Below are 18,837 nucleotides of genomic sequence, written 5' to 3'. Positions count from 1 at the left end.
CTACATTCCCAGCCAGCTCCTTGGCGCTGGAGCTGCTGGAGTTCCCCAGCCCGGCCGACTCCAGGGGACAGGAGCTGCTGGTGAGGCTCCATGCCCCAGCTGGCTCCCAGACAAGCAGCTGGTGGAGTCCTCCCACCACCCAGCCAGGGTTCCAGTGACTGGGGCTGCCAGTGGGACTCCACACTCCAGCCTGCTCCCAGCCTCAGGGCTAGCAGGGTCCCCTGCCTCCGCACTGGGGATCCTGCAGCTGCTCTCTATTTACTGGAATACTTTAACATCTGGCAACCCTGTCCTGGTGTTGCCGGATATGAAAGAGTTTACTGTAGTATCAGAGCCGAGATTAATTCTCTGAGCAGATGTTGGAAAATCACATCAGCTAGACCAATTCACTGAGTGAGATGATCTTTCCACTGTGAGACACTATGTGATTGTTGCATAAGCCAGCACTGAACTATGCAGAGCTCTCTTGCCCTCAGCATGCTGAGCAAGGAAGCATTTTCCAGACTAATGCAAGGCACAAGGGCAATGGTGGGTCACCAGTGAGAAGGGAAGTAATGACTGTGCCCTTTGGCCAGTGCGCACACACACACGAGCTCTGAATCCCAGCCAGAGGACATGCCATGGGAAACTTTGCTAGCAATCTCTCCTGCTGACACAGAGGGTGTGTTATTGTGCAGCTCCAGAGCAGGAAAGGCAGCTGGCTGAGACAAGGATCCACAACAGAGGCAGGAAGCATTCAGCTGCAACATTAGTAAAAGAAGAGACAGTTGAATAGTGGAGTTGGCTGGTTTTTGACAGCTTTGCACAAGTTGGTGGGGGTAAATTGTTTGGTTGGCCTAGTGCAGTATTAGGGATGTGTGTGTGTGTGTACTTAATGCCTGGAATCTTAAAATCCTTTGCAAATACTAATTATAATGTCACTCTGTGTGTGTGTGTGTGTGTGTGTGTGTGTGTGTGTGTGTGTGTGTGTGTGCGCGCGCACGCGTGCAAAATGGTGGGGGAAGTATGTAGATGACAGCTTTTTCTCCTCTGTCCTTTAAGCCAGTTTTATACCCATTGAATGCCAGCGATGTCTTTGAACTGATGTAAGGTGCAAAAAAAATTGGGAAATGGCTCTCTTTATTTGGGGGATTTAGTTGTTTGCTGCTATATGTAAACTTGGTACAGTGTACCTCAATAACACTGTGGTAGATACTTTCTATCGTTGACTTATAGCGATGGTTATCTCATGGCTGTGTCTAGATGAGGGCAGTTTGTCGACAGATGTTTTTTGTCAGAAGATAGCTTCCAACAAAACCTCTGTCGACAGATTGCAGCCAGACTGCCACGCAGATTGAAAGAGGGATCCACTCTGTCAGCAGAAAGCATCTAGACTGCCCAGCTATTCTATCAGCAAAACAGACGACCGGAAGCATAGCACATGGGGTTGCCTGGTGTCCTGGAAGCCCTTTCTGTTGACAGAGGGGCCCCTGGAAGGTCCAGACTGGCTTTTTGTCAACAGAACTCTGTTGCCAGAGGTCAGACATAAGTAGAGGAGGGGTAATAGGGGACGAGAGCTGAGGAATCAATTCTGTTGACATAGGCATTCTTCCTCATGGCGAGCAGGGTACAGCTGGTAACAAAAGCGCTGCAGTCTGTCAACTTCCTGTTGATAGAATGCCTTTGGGAAGCCAGTCGCTCTGCAGCTTTTGTCGAAAAACCCTCTTGTCCAGACGTCCAGAGTGGTGTTCTGATTTTGCAGATGGGTAAAGTGAGGCACAGAGAGAGGCTAACTTGACAAAGGCTACAAAGGAAAGTAGTGGGGTAGAGGGGAATCCAACCCAGTGAATTTTACCTCTGTCCTATGCTTAATAGAAATGCTTCGCCAAAGCAGTAAAGAGGGCCATTTATCTTAAGGTATGTTCCAGTTTCATCACACTTACTTCTGTGACAAAGGAGGTGTATGACCAGAGCTGTCCCATCCATAAGACAGTTTGGAGTAGCTGCCCAGACCCTATGCTTTTAAGGCGGCCCTGCAGTGATGGCCTCATCTGTCCTAAAGGTGGTACCCAGAGTGGTCTGGTGAATTACCTGGGAGTCCTGGCATGGAACAGCAGCAGTCCCCCCACCACCATGGGAGTGAGAGCTGGAGCAACCCAGCAGCCTGCTCTGCTCTGCCCCACCACCCATCTGGTCCACCGTGCTTGGCTTCACTGCCACAGTAGGAAGTGGAGTGCCCTGGCTCCAAGGCTCTCTGCTTCCTGCTGCCATGCTGAAGCAGAGCTCAGTGGGCTGGGAGAGGGCATCACAGAGGGGTGGAGCAGACTTCTGGGTTGCTCCGGATCCCACTGCTGTTGTGAGTGCAGGAGGAGAGGGCCAAAGCCTGTTGCCACCCCATGCCAGGCCTCTCAGTAATGCCCCAGCTCTAATTGCTCAGGGAGGGAGGCTTTGGAAAAGCGGGTGGAGCAGTGGTAGCAAGAGGCAGGGAAGGGACCAAGCATGGATGGGGCTTGGTTGGGGCCTGTGAAGGGGTATTGCCTGGGCCCCACACCTGGGACAAATGAGACGCTGGGGTGTTGCTCCATGCCCCTGTCTATGATGCAGCACCTAGTCTGGGCCAAGACGTTTTGCTTAAGGATTTTGGGCCCTGAAAAGTTTTTTGTTCTTTTTTGAGGGATTGCTCATGTCCATTCCTAGTTGGATGTGTGTGGGCACACGCCCAGGTGTTGGAAGCTTTTTGCCTTAGCCAGTAGCCATAGGGTTGGTGTGGTGCCTCCTGGAGTAGTGCAGGAATGGCGACCAACATATACACCACTACCTCCCCCTCCCCCCGGCCTGTAGCCAGACATGAACCCCCCATTTGGCCTTTTCTTCTTCTCCCCCCCACTGGGAGAGACAGAGAGAGAGAGAGAGACAGAGAGGGAGACAGGCAGCCTTTGAATCCTGGGAACGCAGGTGTGCTGTCTCACCCAGACTCCCTACTATACACAGAAACCAGCCAGTGAATGGGCTACCTAATGGCCGCCCTTCTGGCTGATTTCGGTGATTGACACGCCTGACCACTACCCGAGGAAGAACGGGGAACCTCCGCTCATCACCTCCAAGGTCCCCAATTGTCCACAATTCACAGGTGCGAATTGAGCCTTGCACCTTCCCTGGGAAACCTGGGGTTCAAACACATTCTTCCCTGATTGGCCACTTGAGACCAGGAAGAAGCCTACGTGACCAAAGGGGTATAAAGAGGGGTTTGGCAGCCCACCACCCCTTTGAGCTCCAATCACCTACACCTGCTGGCCAGGTCCGGTATTGACTCCCGAGACTGGGGACGCCTGGTTCGTATCTACTTTTTCCCAAGGGATTGAGAGAAAGATTCTGGGTCACACCGGATCTTTGAGGCAGGGGTAAGAATTACACCTGTATTACACTTCTTTCCTATAGGAATTGAGGGGAAGACTCTGGTTCCACCAGGTCTAAGAAGCAGGGGTGAAAAATCACACCTGCAACGTGCCTTTCTTGTGTACACATTACTTGTATTAGTGTAAGCTAGCTAGTTTGTCTAAAACTTTTCTTAAGTTAAATTGTGTTGTTTCCCCTTAAAAACCACGAGTACTAACTGTTTTTGGCTATAAACTGCTCAAAACCATTAGCCTGTCAATCAAACTGAGGGAAGCCCTTGTCTTACCTTTAAAATGCGTTTACCCCTTTGATCTATTAGAAAACTGCAATCAGCCATTACCTTTTATATAGAACTGTATAAAATCATTATCTTGTCTGTCAAACTACAGGGGATCCTTACCTTAATTGGCAAGCTGCAGTCAGCAAGTACCTTCTGTAAACATTAGTAACCACAAAAAATCATTATCCTGTCACTCAAACTTGGTGGCCCTCTTGGTTTTAGCTAGTAGCCTATTGTAGTGTAAATAGTTCTTGAAGTGCAAATAGTTTAGTACTTGATAGTTAGCCTTAGTGTTTTAACCACCAGCCCAGGCAAGGCTTTCCATCCCCCTCAGCGCCTTGATGCTCGGGAATGCCTGTCTCCCCAGGCTTTAAGATTTGTTCAAAATGCGGCAAATGCATTCCAGAAAGCGACTCCCACCCCCACCCCATTCAGCCTGTTTGAGTCGCTTGGGGAGGACACTTGCATGATCGCTGTCCTATTTGTAAGGCCTTTAAGCCCAGAACGTTAAAAGAAAAGGTTCAACGTCTTAAAGTCCTCTTAATGGAGGCGGCTCTTAAGCCTCAAGGGTCTCTTGCAGGAGTGGAGCCCCCTCGGTGCAAAGTGAACCAGCGCCGTCAACCACGGCGCCGCCTTAGGACTCCCAGTGCCCAGAGCAGGGACAGGCACCGTCGCCTTCCCCATGCCATAGGAGTCAATCTCAGTTGCTGATGAAGGGGAGGAGGCACGAGAGGCATTGCTTGCCGAAGAAAAGGGGCAACCTCAAGTCCAAGGCGCTGGCGCACACTGCTGTAGGGCAGCAGGTGTGTCCGTTGAAATCCGTGTGGAGCGGGAGCCCTCAGGCACTGGACTTGTCCTCAACAGCTGAGGTGTTTTGAGTGGCACAAGGACTTCTGCAGATGATGGTGCCAGGTCCTTCTGTGTCTATGGAGGACAGGCTCCATAGCACTGAAACAGAGTGCTCAGGCCTCATGGATGTGACACTGGTGCCAAGCCCTGCTCTCACTTCAACACTGGCACTGACATTGAATTTGGTGCCAAGTGCTCCGGTGCCAACCCAACAGACTGGGCCAGTTTCAGGTGCCCTAGTCTCCAGCACCATTCTTGGTGTGCATGACATTGGCACTGACTCTGATGGCCCCACCGTGGTCATCTTCCTCTGAATTGGCATTGGAGCTGGATTCCTACTCAAGCTCCGCACAGCATGGGAGCTCGAGAAGGTCACAGCATAGTCGTCACAGGCACTGTAGTTGCTTGGACGCTACAGGTTGGCCGCCGGTTTTGCAGGTGACTCAGCAATGGCTATTCTGGACCCTGTGGGCATTCCATGAGGTGCAGGTACCTATGGGGTCTGGTGCAGGAGGGCTTGTCCCTCTCCTCAGTTGGGGTGCACTTAGCTGCTATCTCAGGCTTTCACCCAGGTCATGGAATGTCTTCTGTTTTCTCAGACCCTGTAGTCAAAAGGTTTCTACAAAGTTTGGAAAAACTCAAGCCCCAGCTTCGGGCACCACTTCCCCAATGGGATCTCAATTTGGTGTTAGCCAAGCTTATGGGGTCCCCGTTTGAACCCCTGGCTACCTGCTACCTGCTGTTTCTGGGTTACAGAACAGCATTTTTGATGGCACTTATCTCAGCCAGGAGGGTCTGAGTTGAGGTCACTTTTAGTGGACCCCTTGTGCCCAGTGTTTCACAAGAATAAGGTTAGGCTGAGACCTCACCCCATGTTTTTACCTAAGATGGTCTCTGTGTTTCACATTAACTAAGCCATTTCCCTACCGGTATTTTATCCAAAGCCCCAGGTCTCCCCAAGGGAGCAATGTTTGCATACCTTGGATGCTAGAAGGGTGCTGGCCCTCTGTATGGATAGGACTAGGCCCTTTAGAAGAATGCAGCAACTCTTTGTGGCAGCTGCTGATGGGATGAAGGGCCTTCTGGTTTCTTCTCAGTGGATTTCCTCCTGGATAGTGACATGCATCAAGGAATGTTACAAGCTCATGGGGGGGTCCTCCCCCGCCAGGTAGCACACACTCAACGAGAGTGCAGGCATCGTCTGTGTCTTATTTGGCACAGGTGCCTATACAGGACTTCTGTAGGACAGCCACCTGGTCCTCAATTCATACATATACAGCACATTACATTTTGCGCAGCACACATGGGAAGACGCTGTGGTGGGTAGGGCTGCCCTGTAGTCCGTTTGGGGCTGCAACCCCACCTTCTAGACTTTGGCTTGTATTCTCTCAGCTTGGAATGCACATGAGCAATCACGCGAAGAAGAAAAGACAGTTACTTGTTCCATAACTGGTGTTCTTCGAGATGTGTTGCTCATGTCCATTCCAAAACCCTCCTGCCTTCCCCATTGTCAGAGTAGCCGCCAAGAAGGAACTGAGTGGGGGTGGGGGTGGGGTGTTGGGTGGTGCATATATTGGTCGCCATAGCAGTGCCACTCCAACAGGTGCTGCACTGTCCTTACGACTACTGACTGGGGCAAAAAGCTTCCAGTGACTGGGCATGCCACAGCATGCACCCAACTTGGAATGGACGTGACCAACACAGCTCGAAGAACACCAGCTACAGAACAGGTAACTGTCTATTTTTAAGATGTTACTCTATGGCTTATAATTTTGGGAAGCTTCTGCAGTGCCTCGTTATGAAGCTCACCCTGTACTTGAGTACCCATGCCCTGTCAAAGTCATGACTTCCCACAGCCAGCCCACTAGGTACAGCAAATGTCTCATGTAATCCTATGCAATATGTTCAACTGTACTGTTTGCTGAAGACTGTGCTCATTCTTATTTTTCACTACAAATAACTTACCACTGGAAAAGCAGACCTGAACCTTACTTCATTTGTTTGTTCTGTGACCCAGGTCCAGTTGCCAGGGGGAATCTCCACCGCAGGGGGGTCTCCCTCTGACTTCCCTTATGTGCCTCTTTCCACTGGAGTTGACAATAGAGTGATTAGTAGTCAGTTTAGCATATTTTTCACTAGATCTGCTGCACTGACCTCTCAGTGCCCTAAATGTAGTGTTCAAATCCCAGCCTGCAGGCCCTGAAGTGTGGCTTGTGATCATAGTGCAGCACCTCTGCAAGTCCAGCTAAGCTCTAATGTCATTGTTTTTATGGGGAGTAGTCCAGCTCAACACAGTATCCGCTGAGCCCATGGTGATGAATTAAGGCTAATGTGGTTGGGTCAGACAAAATTCAGTGCTGTCTAGCCCAGCTGCACTGAGCAGTGCTCAACCCAACTTCAAAATTACCAGTTGATTTGGCAGATAAGCAGGGCCTTCCGCAGGGGAGGTGTGGCCCTGGGCAACCCCTTCACAGTGGAGCAAACACCCACCGCAGGCCCTTCCCCAGTCCTGCCCCATCAGATCCCTGTCGCCTGAGCAATGCTGCACAGGGGATTACATCGTGCAGCATCACAGCAATAAGGGTTAACCCCACCGCCCCCCCCCCGCTCTCCACAATCACACTCACTCTCCTCCCCCCACCCCTCCCATGTGGGTGGTGGGAGCTTGGCAGCTTGCTGTTCTCTCCTCTGCACAGCCCTCCTGGCCTGCCATGTCCTGCTTATCTGTGATGGCAGGAAGCAAAGTGCTCTGGGGCTGAGGACCTCCTCTTCGTGCCACTGCAGAGAAGTGGGGGTATAAGGTCAGGATGTTGTCATAATGGATCAGAGCAAGCTGCTGGGCTCCTACAACTCCCATGGTGTGGGGGGGGGGGGGGGGGAGCCCTGTTGCTGTGGTACCAAGCCCCCCGCCCCAATCCTCTGGTCCTTCCCATACATAGGACAGTTGAGGCAGCTGCTGCAGGGCCCCCAAAAGCACAGAGCTTGAGGCAGCCGTCCCACTTCATCCTATGAATGGGATGACCCAGTAGATGTAAGCCTGAGGTCCAGCCACCTGGGCTTTGGGCATATGTAGGGGGATTACAAAAAAGCTCTGACTGAAGAGCCTCCAAAGAAAGAAAATTTGCTGTCCTGTGTAGCGAAGAAGAGAATGTTTGCTGGCTTGCAAGGCTTTGCAGTGGCTGCTGCTATTGAAAGGACTTGATATTATTTCTAATAATAGATGAAAATGTTTGGAACCATGCAGGGTTTTTTGCTTGTTATACAGTGCAATGTGTGCTTGAGAAGGGTGGTTTGTTACATGAACTAGCTGCCTCACTTGTTAAGGAGAAGAGAGTCCATCAAATGTAAACTAATGAGCAGCAGTTCCACCAAATAGTAGATTGACACTGATTTCTCTTACCACATATGCTGGAAGATCAGCTGCTATCCTAAGTATGCACAGCAAACTGAAGCTACCTTGAGAAAGAGATGCAGCTAGGCTTGGGTAATCAGAAATGAGAAACCAGCGCAACCCAGGACACTTATGAGGAAAGCAAAGAGGACTAAGGCAGGCAAACTTAGGTGCCAAGGCAAGTGACTTGAGTCTTACTGTGGAGGCCCTATGTTTGGTAAATTTTCCAGGTATGACTTAGATCCGATGGGATTTATGAGTAGAAAATTGGGAACTGTTGCTATTTGAATGGCATTTTTCACCCTTGTTTCTGGATGGAATAACCTTGCTCTATTGTTCACTGAACAGAGTGGTTAGTTATATTGGGAAAGTTGTTGCCGAAGTTCTCAGTGTGTGCAAGGGAAATGGGTCATTGATATAAAACAGACCCTTATAATGAGTTGTTTCTTTTCTGCCAGCTAAGAAAAGCCTGTTCTGCAGGAGGCCATTGCTTGTAGGCAGCTGAGAGGAGAAGGCCATAAACTTGCCACCTATTCTGCATCTGACTATGAAGAGCCCCAGGAGAATGGCTTGCAGGTGAGTGCAGCCCTCTGAACTAATGGCTGCACCAGGGGATCCCATCCCAAGGTCATGTAAGAGAATGGGGAGGCTGGGTTCAATGAGTCCCACCCTGGTCTTCAAAAATTGATGAAGTTGAATGTCTCTGAGTTCATGCAGCCTGCTGACAAACCTAGCTGGGCCATGAGACAAAGAGGGTTCAGTAGCCAGAGCAACTCCTCATGTGGGGGTGTCTGGCACTGGGCACAGTTTTGTTTTTAATTCCATCCACAGCTGCAGTATGTTTTTGTATTCCTTCTCCTTTATGCAGATACCATTTGATTAAGGATAAAATAAGAACTGTGTGCAAAGTGGATGCCTTCAGCATATTACTTTTGGCCAAATTACTTTGAATTAAACAAGAATGTTGGCAAAAGGTTTCATCTCCCTTTGGGCTTACATTGGCTAGAGAAAAAAATGGGGTTGGACTTAGCAAGCATCCATTTCTCCTTGAAGCACAGAATGTTTCTTTCCATTTTGACCTCACTGTTGTTGGCGTCTTGTGCCAGCCAGACAAGCAAAACTCTCAACAATGATCGATGACCTGAAAGTGACTGGCAGCAGAGTTCAATAAATGCTTGAATTAACAGATTTATTATTACTCCAGAAAGCCCTAGAATAGGGGCATACAGAAGTCTGCCCAGCCAAGCATTGCCCCTAACTGGCATACGCTTCAGCCCATATATGTTACAGCTCATGGTATGCACTACTTCATTTTGTGAATTAGCATCTAAAGTGTAACCTTAGATTTGCTCTGATGAGAGGGATCTGTGCATAAAATTTGTCTGTAAACACCTTGCACGCACCTGTAGTACCATAGGAACAATAAATTATAACATGCTCCTTGATTTGTTCTTCCAGATTGGTTAAGATGTTAACTCAAGCCTGTTCTGACCAGCTCGTCTAGCTTCATACATTACTTTTCCTCATTGTTACCCTTCTGTTTAACTGTTCTATGAAATAATGTGTGACTCGCATGACAGAGCTAATATCTGAGCCCATTTCCTAATAACCCATGTAGCCATGATAGCTGTTGTCATGCTTTGGGCTCTGCCAGTCGTCATTATGTTGTTAACATATGACACCTGAAACTTCTAAGAGATGGCAGGAATAGAATGTAGATCCTCCCATTCCAAAAGTGCAGACCTCTATTGCTAAAGAAGAATCTTCCTCAAGTGTTAGTATGGTAGGATTTATGGCACGTAGATGAGCAGTTTTGATCCAATCCACTGGGAGGCAGTGACAGTCAGCTCAGACTAGTTCTTTATTACATTCTATATCCATTGCAGAGCTTCTCAAACTTTTCCTCTCTGAGCCTCCCTCCTCAAATGCAATACAAAAATTCATGGTCCACCTGTGCCATAGCTATTTCTCTGCATATAAAAGCCAGGGGTGGCATTAGAGGGTAGCAAGAAAGGTAATTGCTTGGGGCTGCACGAAGTGAGGTTGCTCAGGCTGTGGCTTCAGCCACAGGTGCTGGGATTCAGGGCCTGGGCCTCAGCCCTGTGCCAGTGAGCTTTAGTTTTCTGCCTGGGCCCCAATAAGTCAAACACTGGCTCTGCTTAGTAGCCCCCTGAAGACTGCTTGTGTCCCTCCAGGGGACTCTGGACCTCTGGTTGAGAACTGCTGGTTTCCTCTTGGACCATTTTGTGTTCCATGCTGGAGCCATGGAAAGGCCTGCAAATAACCTCTGATCTATTAGTAGAGCCAGCTCCCCCTCTCTGCCTGACCCAGCTCCTTGTTCTATTAAGAGCCAGCTCCCCTTCCTGCCACCCCCAAAATCTCCAGTCAGTGGGGTCAGTGAATCCAGTCCATGGAAGAGGAACATCATCTATGTAAGAGGCGTACGTCCATGGGGAGAAAGTGTCTACTCTTTCCATGGTGGATGTCACTTACAGCATTAGAAATGCAGCTCCCAGCTGTTTCTGTGATCCTGCAGAGGGAAAAGCAGAGAAACCAGTTTTCTACTGAGCATGTTAAACAGGACAAGATCAATCTCCCTTTGAAACTGCTGTGTTCGGGGGAAGTACCCTTCCTGGCCTGAGCTATCAATGCAGACAACAGGAGAGAGTGTACTGGGCTAAAATAAGCTGCTGCGGGGATTCTATTGCTTCACATCCAACTCTTGCCAGCGCCCTGACAGGTGGAAATTTGTTTCCTTAATGATTTAGCTTGTTGGCCCCTGGTCGCAGGAGTATCATCTTTCTAATGTGAGGACTGCGACCAATTACTCATCACCACCAGTATGATATATAGGAATTCCTTTTTGTTCTGCCTTTTAACATATAAGTGGGCTGACACTGATGTGTTCCTGGTAAGTCTCTTGTGTTCACATCCCAGCCTGTACCATTGCCTATCATTTGTTACTGATGGAGCTGCTAGGCCCTTGTTTTGGGTTCTTGAATTAAATGTAACTAGCTCATCACAAACTGTCACTGACAGTCATCGCTTGCTGAGGTGGGAGCAGCGTACCTGATAAGCCAGGCTGGCTGGCTGTTTCTCAGCGCGTGAGTGCTATTTGGTGCCTTGCCCTGGAAGGTGAGCCTTTAAACATGGCAGGAGGTGCTCACATGCTGTGACCCAGGTAATAAGCCCAGTCCTGCTTATTCTGAGGACACCTCAGAAGCAGATTATGTATTCTAAAAGCCAACCGTTTGTCTGGAGTAACTTTTTTTTTTTTTTTAATAAACCACTAGTGCTGTTTCTTGGTCATAGTTCTGTGACTCTTTTTGATAAGTGGGTTATTTTTTCATCGAACTTAATATTGAGTAAATTGGGACAAATGAGACCAATAGTTTTAAGATATGTGGCAATAATTACAAAAGACATGCCTTGAGCCAGAGACTCATTCAAATTCACTTTCCAAGAAACCCAGGGAGGCCCAGAAAATAGCATGGATAGACATGGAAGATGGACAATTTAGGACTATCTTTTTGGGAAGTATTACGTGTTAGGAGACAGAAGAAGGGATGAACAGACACAAGCAACGCCAAGTTGAGGGCAGGCTTCCAGTGAATGCCATCAACTGGATGTAGCTGTGCAGCTGGATGCAGAATTGTTCTGTGGATATTTCTCTTTTCCAGTTTCTCAGGAAACCATTGTCTAGTGCCAGAGCTAATGGGAATTGCAACCACTCGATACACTAAACATCCCCAAACAAGTGAAAACTGGACTCAGAATCTGGTTTTTTTTTATTTGCAATTCATCTGCAGTGTATCCTGAGATGGATGCAACTTAAAGAAGTTAGGAAGCAGCAGATTAGCAGTTATTGCAGTCCAAAACACAAATGTCTTGCATTTCCTTGGACTCATGAGAGGCAGTATGATTGTAGATGTTTCCGAACAATCCAGTAAATGAGGCTATTTTTGGACTATTGTATCAAAAGCCCTGAAGTAAAAGTTGCATCATCTCCTTCTCTCAGCTTCACAAAAGATTTAGCTGGAAATCACCAATTAATTCTGCAAGGCATATCCCCAGCATGGCCCTGTGGCTAAATTCATCAGTGGATTTACACAAGGGAAGTCCAGTGAATTGAGCACATGCTTGTAAATTGCTAAGCAAAGAATATTTTTCCCACCATCCCAGAAGACAGAGGAATATATTAAATCTTGCTGGTGTTTGGTAGGGCTATCATATGCCAACCTGGGGGCCCCCTCTCCACTAGAACACAGCAAGCTCAAGGCACTGTGTAACAATAGTTGCTCTTCAGGCACTGTTCCATTTTGTAGTTTGGCAGCACATGGATGCCAGGCAAAGTGAAATTCCAAGGCTCCAATACACTTCCATTTCATGTCCAGTCTGCACTGTTAGACAGACTCCTGCTTCACCTACAGCCCAGGGCACACGGTCATTTCTGTATCAATTCACACACAGCTGAAACACTAAGAACCTGGGTATGATGTCACTCACACCACTTTAACTTCATTGAGTCCCTGACTCAGATCAGAATTTTGTGGCTCAGTAATATGCAGCTATACACAGTGAATGCAGGCTCCTTCTTTCCTCTGACCAGGTTGGCTGCTGATGCCCCAGTGCCTCACACTGGTGCTGAATGTTGGAGGGAAACAGGTGTTATGGCATCAGTGTCCTCAAGGTACTGTCATGCTAGAATATACAAAGCCAAGGGATTAGCATTGTATTCAGCCAGGAGGGTATTGTCTGCTATACTCAGGTCCTAATTAATGACTGGGTATGTGTACGTAACACATCTTGTGTTTAATTAGGTAAACAAGTATTTCCCTGGCCTTGAAACTTGCAGCCAAACAGTGATTAAAAATCACTGTACGTTTCCTGTCCTTCCTGGCACTCCTGGGAGTGTATGTTCCCTCTCTAACCGTGGAGCCAGCTAGTTAGGAAGGGCTGTGACCACAGCCTTGGAAAAAGGAGTAGCTTCTGCAGAGGAAGTCAGAGGGCAGAACTGTGGGCGTATTGTGTATTTCCTTAAATGTGCTTGAAAAACCTGATTGCAAATTGTTGCATGAGAAAAAGGCCACCATTACCCTAGATATGTATTCCAGGCAATGGGTAAAGGGGTATGTGACACATTTGAGACAAAATAAGGTTGTTCTTCTCCCCATCCCATATTCTGAAGCACTGGGCTAGGCAACCAGCCTACTCACTAGCAGGTTGGCAGCCTGATTTTTTTTAAATTTGCTGAATTACTGAGAAGGAGTCAGTTTGCTGAAGTCCCCTCTTCAAGTGTATGGCCTGTGTTACTCTGTTAATTTATTCAGCAGGGCTTGTTGCTTCCACAGATCTTATGCATTCACTAGATCAGAGTCTGAGCTGTCAGCAGAGAGGCTGACATGTATATTCAGAGCCTCCTTTAACACCATTGCAAGAGATTGCTGTTGCACTTATCCGCAACTGCTTAAAATTGGAGTAGATATTGTTAGTGACCTTCAGTGTGGTGCTAATCATAGAGATATCAGAGCCCCTTTCAAAACTCTTGAATCCAGCTCCTCTAATCAGAGAGGCTGATTACTTGTATGTCACTTCCTGAGTATAAAAAAAATCTTCTGTCCTCTTACCTGTAGATCAAAGATGGGCTTTTGAAAGGTAGTAGCCCTATGCGCATGCTTTATCCTACAAAACCTGTCAGACTTGAGCTCGCAGTAAATGCACAGTTTGTCAAACAGATTAACAGAGCGCCCCTCTACTAACAATAAAACAGAACTAAAAAGCACTCATGTAGCACTTTAAGGACTAACAGAATAATTTATTAGGTGATGAGCTTTCATGGGACAGACCCACTTCTTCAGAGCATAGCCTTACCAGAACAGATGCTATGTATTAAGCACAGAGGTCCAAAAATTGTACATGTAAAAAACTGTAAATGAAACAGGAGTGAGTGAGAGTGAGGGAGACTGTATGTTTTACATGTATTTTATTTACCCCTTTTTTTGTGCTCCAGTTTCCTTCTTCATAACAATATTCCCCACAGAGAACATAAGAATGGCCATACTGAGTCAGATCAAAGATTCATCCAGCCCAGTATCTTGTTTGTCAACAGTGGCCATTGCCTGGTGCCCAGAGGGGTGAATAGAACAGGTAATACTCATGTGATCCTTCCCCAGTCATCTATTTTTCAGTCTCTGACACACACACAGGCTAGGGACACCATTCCTATCCTCCATCTGCTTGTGGGGGCAGGGGGGCAGTTTATTTCAATACAATAGATTTTGGAGATACACATAAGATGACTTACCGGGGCAAGTCTGATAGCCAAGCACCAAGCTGGACCCCCAAAATTTTTCTCTCTGTTCAGTGTCTGCCCTTTGTCCAGATTCTTGCTCATTAGGGCCTGCTCTAGGCTACTTTGGCATGATCTAAAGGCAAGTGCTTAGCAGCATGAAACATGAACAAAGTGCAAAACACTGGGCCCCAGAAAGAGTGGAGGAGACTCCAGGACATTATTGGATTTTTTCCTCTTTCAACAGTGGGAAAATCCCAACAGCTCAGAGACAATTTCTGTGCTGGGCAGAATAACACTAAAAAGACTTCCACTTAACTGCAGACTCATATGCCCATGAGGCAGTTGTGTCCATTCCATAAACATGCATTAAGCATTGGACTAGAATTCTCCTTGGTGTTTAATGAATAACTTATCGGGTTTTGCTTAGTGACAGTTTGACAGTGACAGCGACTGCCTCCTTAGGCCCCTGAACGCGGGAGAGAAGGAATCCTTAAATGCAAGAGAACTGTGTTTTGACAGAGTCTTTCTGTTGTAGCTCCATCGTTACCAATGGCAGCAGGGCTTGCAGAGCCTCTGGGAAATGACTGACTGTTGGTGCAGTGCATATTTAAGTCTCTGGGGTGATCTGGGTCTAAAACTGCATTCTCATTATAATCTAAACAGCATATGGGATTCAGATTTTATTCTGACAGATGGAGTGTCACATAAGTGGGGGACTTCACAATGTAAATGATGCATGTTGGAGTCATAACCAAGTTGCAGATGGTGGGTGTGTGTGAGGATAGTCACAGGGCACAGAAGCCCTAGATTAAGCCCGGCAAATGAGGTGGCAATAGCAGTTCAGGCTCTAAGACCAGGTTGTGAAATCAGCTGATCTACAAACAGGAGAGAGACAGCAAGCCTAGGAGAAGCCCATTCTCTGAACCCAGGCCTGTGCATCTGTGTATGCAACCCCAGCCTGCATGGTATTTGTGTGTTATGCTTTGAGATTTTTTGCCTAGGACTGACAGAAAATTTTCCCTGGTGAAGGGGAACTTACAGGCTTATCCTGTGTTCTTCAGAGTGACCTGCTTTGCATTTCTTGTGAACAGTAGGTTCATGCGATGGCTCTGCACTGATATCCTCAACACTTGGACTGGCTCTTTGAAAGCTCATCCCTGGGAAGCAAAGATGCAAAGCTGCACTTTGGGTCTGGTATCTTTGAAGCATGACAAGTTGACAACATGTTGGATTTGTTGATTTTTATACCTTAGGTTTTGTGCTGTTTCTGGAGAGTTGTAGTATCAGCTCTAGGACAGAGAGATGTTCCTGTGCAGAGCCTCATCTGAATATAGGAAATTCTAGTTCAGCAAAATCTACAAAAAATGTAAAGGTATCTCCAGGCAGCAAGAGAAGGTACTGAAGCAAACAATTTACACACTGATCATAGAACAATAGAGCTGGAAGAGACCTTAAAAAAGCCGTCAAGTCCAGCCCCCTGCCCTAGCTTCCCTGTTAAATGTTTTGATGACTTAGTGTTTTACAAGGGAAGCTCAGTAAGGCGGAATCAGCACTGTTAAAGTACTGAGGCATTCGCAGCAGTACTTCTCACATTCTCCTCAGCAAGTCGCTAGTAAATAATGAAGAGAAGGGAGGACCAGCTAGATCCCTGTGGAACTCCACAAGTGAAGGTTTTGGGGGGAAGAGGGGTAGCTGCTCATGCTTGCTTCTGCTGGAGAGGAATGGGTAGAGCCTGTTGGTAGCTATATCAGATAAGCAAGTCAGCAATGTCTTGTGCTCAGCCATGTGAAAAAGTTGCAGAGAGGTTGAGTAGCACAAGCACAGATGTGGCTCTTATCCACTGCCATGAGGCTGTCATTTGCTAGCACCATGAGGGCTTGTTTCTGTGCTATGCCAAAAGGAAAAGCCTGATTGCAAAGGGTCCCAAGTGTCTGCAGATGTTCCTTGCTCTTGAAGTTTGGTTGTCATTGCTGTCTTAGGTTTTCCTTCCCTCCCACAAGGAATGGGAGATTTCAGACATGCTGGCAGCCTGAGAGTTTAACTGCATTATATTGGCCTCTCTAAGATTGGGTGGATTGTTGTTTTTATAAAAGTTGCATGTTTGCTGAGCAGCTGTTAATTTCTGCTGGCACAACTGTTTTTAGAAGGCATCCACTACCCAGAAGAGACATGGATCTGTTTTCAGGAGATATGATGAAACTCAAGCCTGTGTGATGAGGCTGAACTCTTCAAGGCAGCTTTTGCAATTCAGGCTGGTTAAATGTTTTTTGCAACAGTAAGTTCATCTCTCATTTCATAGACTCACAGAGGTGGAAGGGACCTCAAGAGGTCATTGAGCCCAGGCCCCTGACCCAAATAGGATTAGTATTTCCTGAATAGTAGGTTGAGAACTTTTTACTGATGCTTAGGTAAAGCAGTCTGGATTGACTAGTTTGGCAGCCAGCAGAGGTATTCCACATGGTGCACTCTTTCCAAATACGCTGGAGGAGAAGATCTTTCTGAGCTTCTTTCGTTGCAGTGATGGTGTGATGTGCAATTCTGTTTGGGTGGATTTAGAATGAGTTTGCGTCACTGAGGTACATATTTCATCTGCCATAGTCGGTCTGTGTACCACAGAGATCTTCATGACAAGTTACTGGTTTTTGGTTATCAGAGGGTTGTACTGTTCTGACTTGTCAGCGTATTACCTGTCTAGCTGGGTAACTGGCTTTCCATGGGCAAGCTAAACCAGCGGCGTACTCCTTCCTTCCTGGGATGCATAGGAGACTGTGGTCTTCAAGTGGATGAGGTGGCAGAACATTTGTCCCCAGTTTCTACTCCTAGTGTGTTGATCAGGTCCAGGTATCTGGCCATACATGAGAACCCAGATTTACTATGTTCCGTGGAGGACTTCAGCTGCTAGGAAGAGTGTTTTGGGCATCACCTGTGTGGTTGTAGTTGTCATTGAGAACAGTGAAACTGGGGGATTCCAGCAGTAGACCCATCCTTTTGTTCTGGTTTTATTGATTTCTAAACTTGCATTCATCAATAGCAATTTGATGCAGCCCTGGTTTTTCCAGGTGTGAATGCAGAGAAAACTAGGGACAGTATGTGCCTTTCTATAGGTCTGTTCTTATGGACTGGAATTTTTGGTTAGTCTGTCATTAATTATTAGGATGGGGGAGGATAGGAACAATCGCAGCCCCTACATGAGACTTCGATAGTTTCAAATCTCCTGATTCTGAGAGCTTAGCCAGAGGGTTGCATGACAGTGCTTGAAAGGGTAAATCTGGTATAGTAGTATTTTACCTTAATGGATGAAGAACAGGGCTGACAACAATTTGTCAGGGATGGCTCACTAATACTTGGTCCTGCCACAGGGCAGGTGATGGACTAGATGACCTCTCAACATCTATTTCAACCCTACATTTTTGTGCTTCTGTGACTGGCGTTTGTAGAACTAGGAGGTGTGTGGGAATATGTTAGATGCAATGTGGTCAGATGCCTCATGTATCCTGCCAGCTGTGGTCCCTGGCTGGCAAGTCATTTACAGCTTTGTACTCTGAGTTCACTTATTCCTATAGTGGTTGTGGGAAATTAGGGCAATTTTTAACTGTTTGACATCAAAAACAGTTTGCTCAGTTTTCCTAATGCAGAAAAAAAGCTAGGTGAAATTGAACAATAAATCCATTGCTATGTATAAGCAAATCCTACAATTATTAAACAAACCAAATCCGCCTGGAGAACTGGGACAGATCTCTGCCCCTAGCTTTCTATTGCTTGAGCTACAGAAAGTTTTGCTAGCAGTTAGCTATAACAATGCATGCTATCCCCACGCATAATGCCACTTCCATCCCTGCAGCCCGAAAACATGGGGTTTGGGTTTTGCTTACCCCTACTCTCCTTCCTGAGCTAGCAAATTGCAGCTTTAGAAAGTTAACATGGGCAATAATTCTCTTAGGTAGCACTTGACTCTCAAACAGTCCGCTGTAGATCTTTTGTCAGATGTCATGCAAGGAGAAGTCTTGGAAATACGCACAACTTGTTCCTCTTCGTTCTTCTATTGCAGAATAGGACTAGTTAGCTTTTTCTCTTCCACACTGGTTTGAATGAGGTTTATTTGACCTGGCTACCAGGGTGAATCAGTAGAGTAGCTCTGCTCATCCATGCAAAGCTCTCAAGTCTGCTATCATATTGCATTTACACCCACACTGTAACCATTATAATTAGAGCTAATAATTGCTAATAAAAATCACCTACATATAACCTTGTTTTGTCAAATTCACCCTGCTCATTAGTCTCCTATGAAGTGTTTGAAGGAGGATTAAGCTGCTTTTGAGCTCCAGGACCCAAAGTATTGTTATACTCAGTTACCATTTTAAATAAGGATAATTTTTATACCCTGGGTAAAGCAACACTTTTCTTTACATGTTGTGGAAAATCAGACCTTTACCTTCAGAGAAAATGTAACCATGGTCAGGCCTAGCCAATGTTATCATGAAGGTGCCTAAAAGAGAGCTCATAATGGGATCTGGCTGCAATTTTAACCCCAGCTCCACCCTATTTAATTTCCCCGCCTTTATTCTAGCAAGTTACTTATGCCACCCCATGCAGGCTGCTGCTGCTGCTTTGCCTGAATATCTCAGTCTGAGCAAGTGGTTCTCCAGAGAT

The 18,837-nt window shown here is 46.9% G+C and overlaps 1 long non-coding RNA gene across 1 annotated transcript in view; it reads left to right on the top strand.

Moving 5' to 3' along the window:
- Nucleotides 1-761: 761 nt before the first annotated feature.
- The window catches only part of LOC142014292 (uncharacterized), a 57,385-nt gene continuing 39,309 nt past the window's right edge, over nt 762-18,837 (top strand). The window contains exon 1 of the long non-coding RNA XR_012645912.1: nt 762-818. This is a non-coding gene — a long non-coding RNA (uncharacterized LOC142014292). The remainder of the gene's footprint in view (nt 819-18,837) is intronic.

The sequence above is a fragment of the Carettochelys insculpta genome, chromosome 6 (genome assembly GCF_033958435.1).
Source record: "Carettochelys insculpta isolate YL-2023 chromosome 6, ASM3395843v1, whole genome shotgun sequence".
NCBI classification, from domain to species: domain Eukaryota; kingdom Metazoa; phylum Chordata; order Testudines; family Carettochelyidae; genus Carettochelys; species Carettochelys insculpta.
Note: the sequence above shows the minus strand (reverse complement) of the source record. Positions and strands in the feature narration are given on the sequence as shown.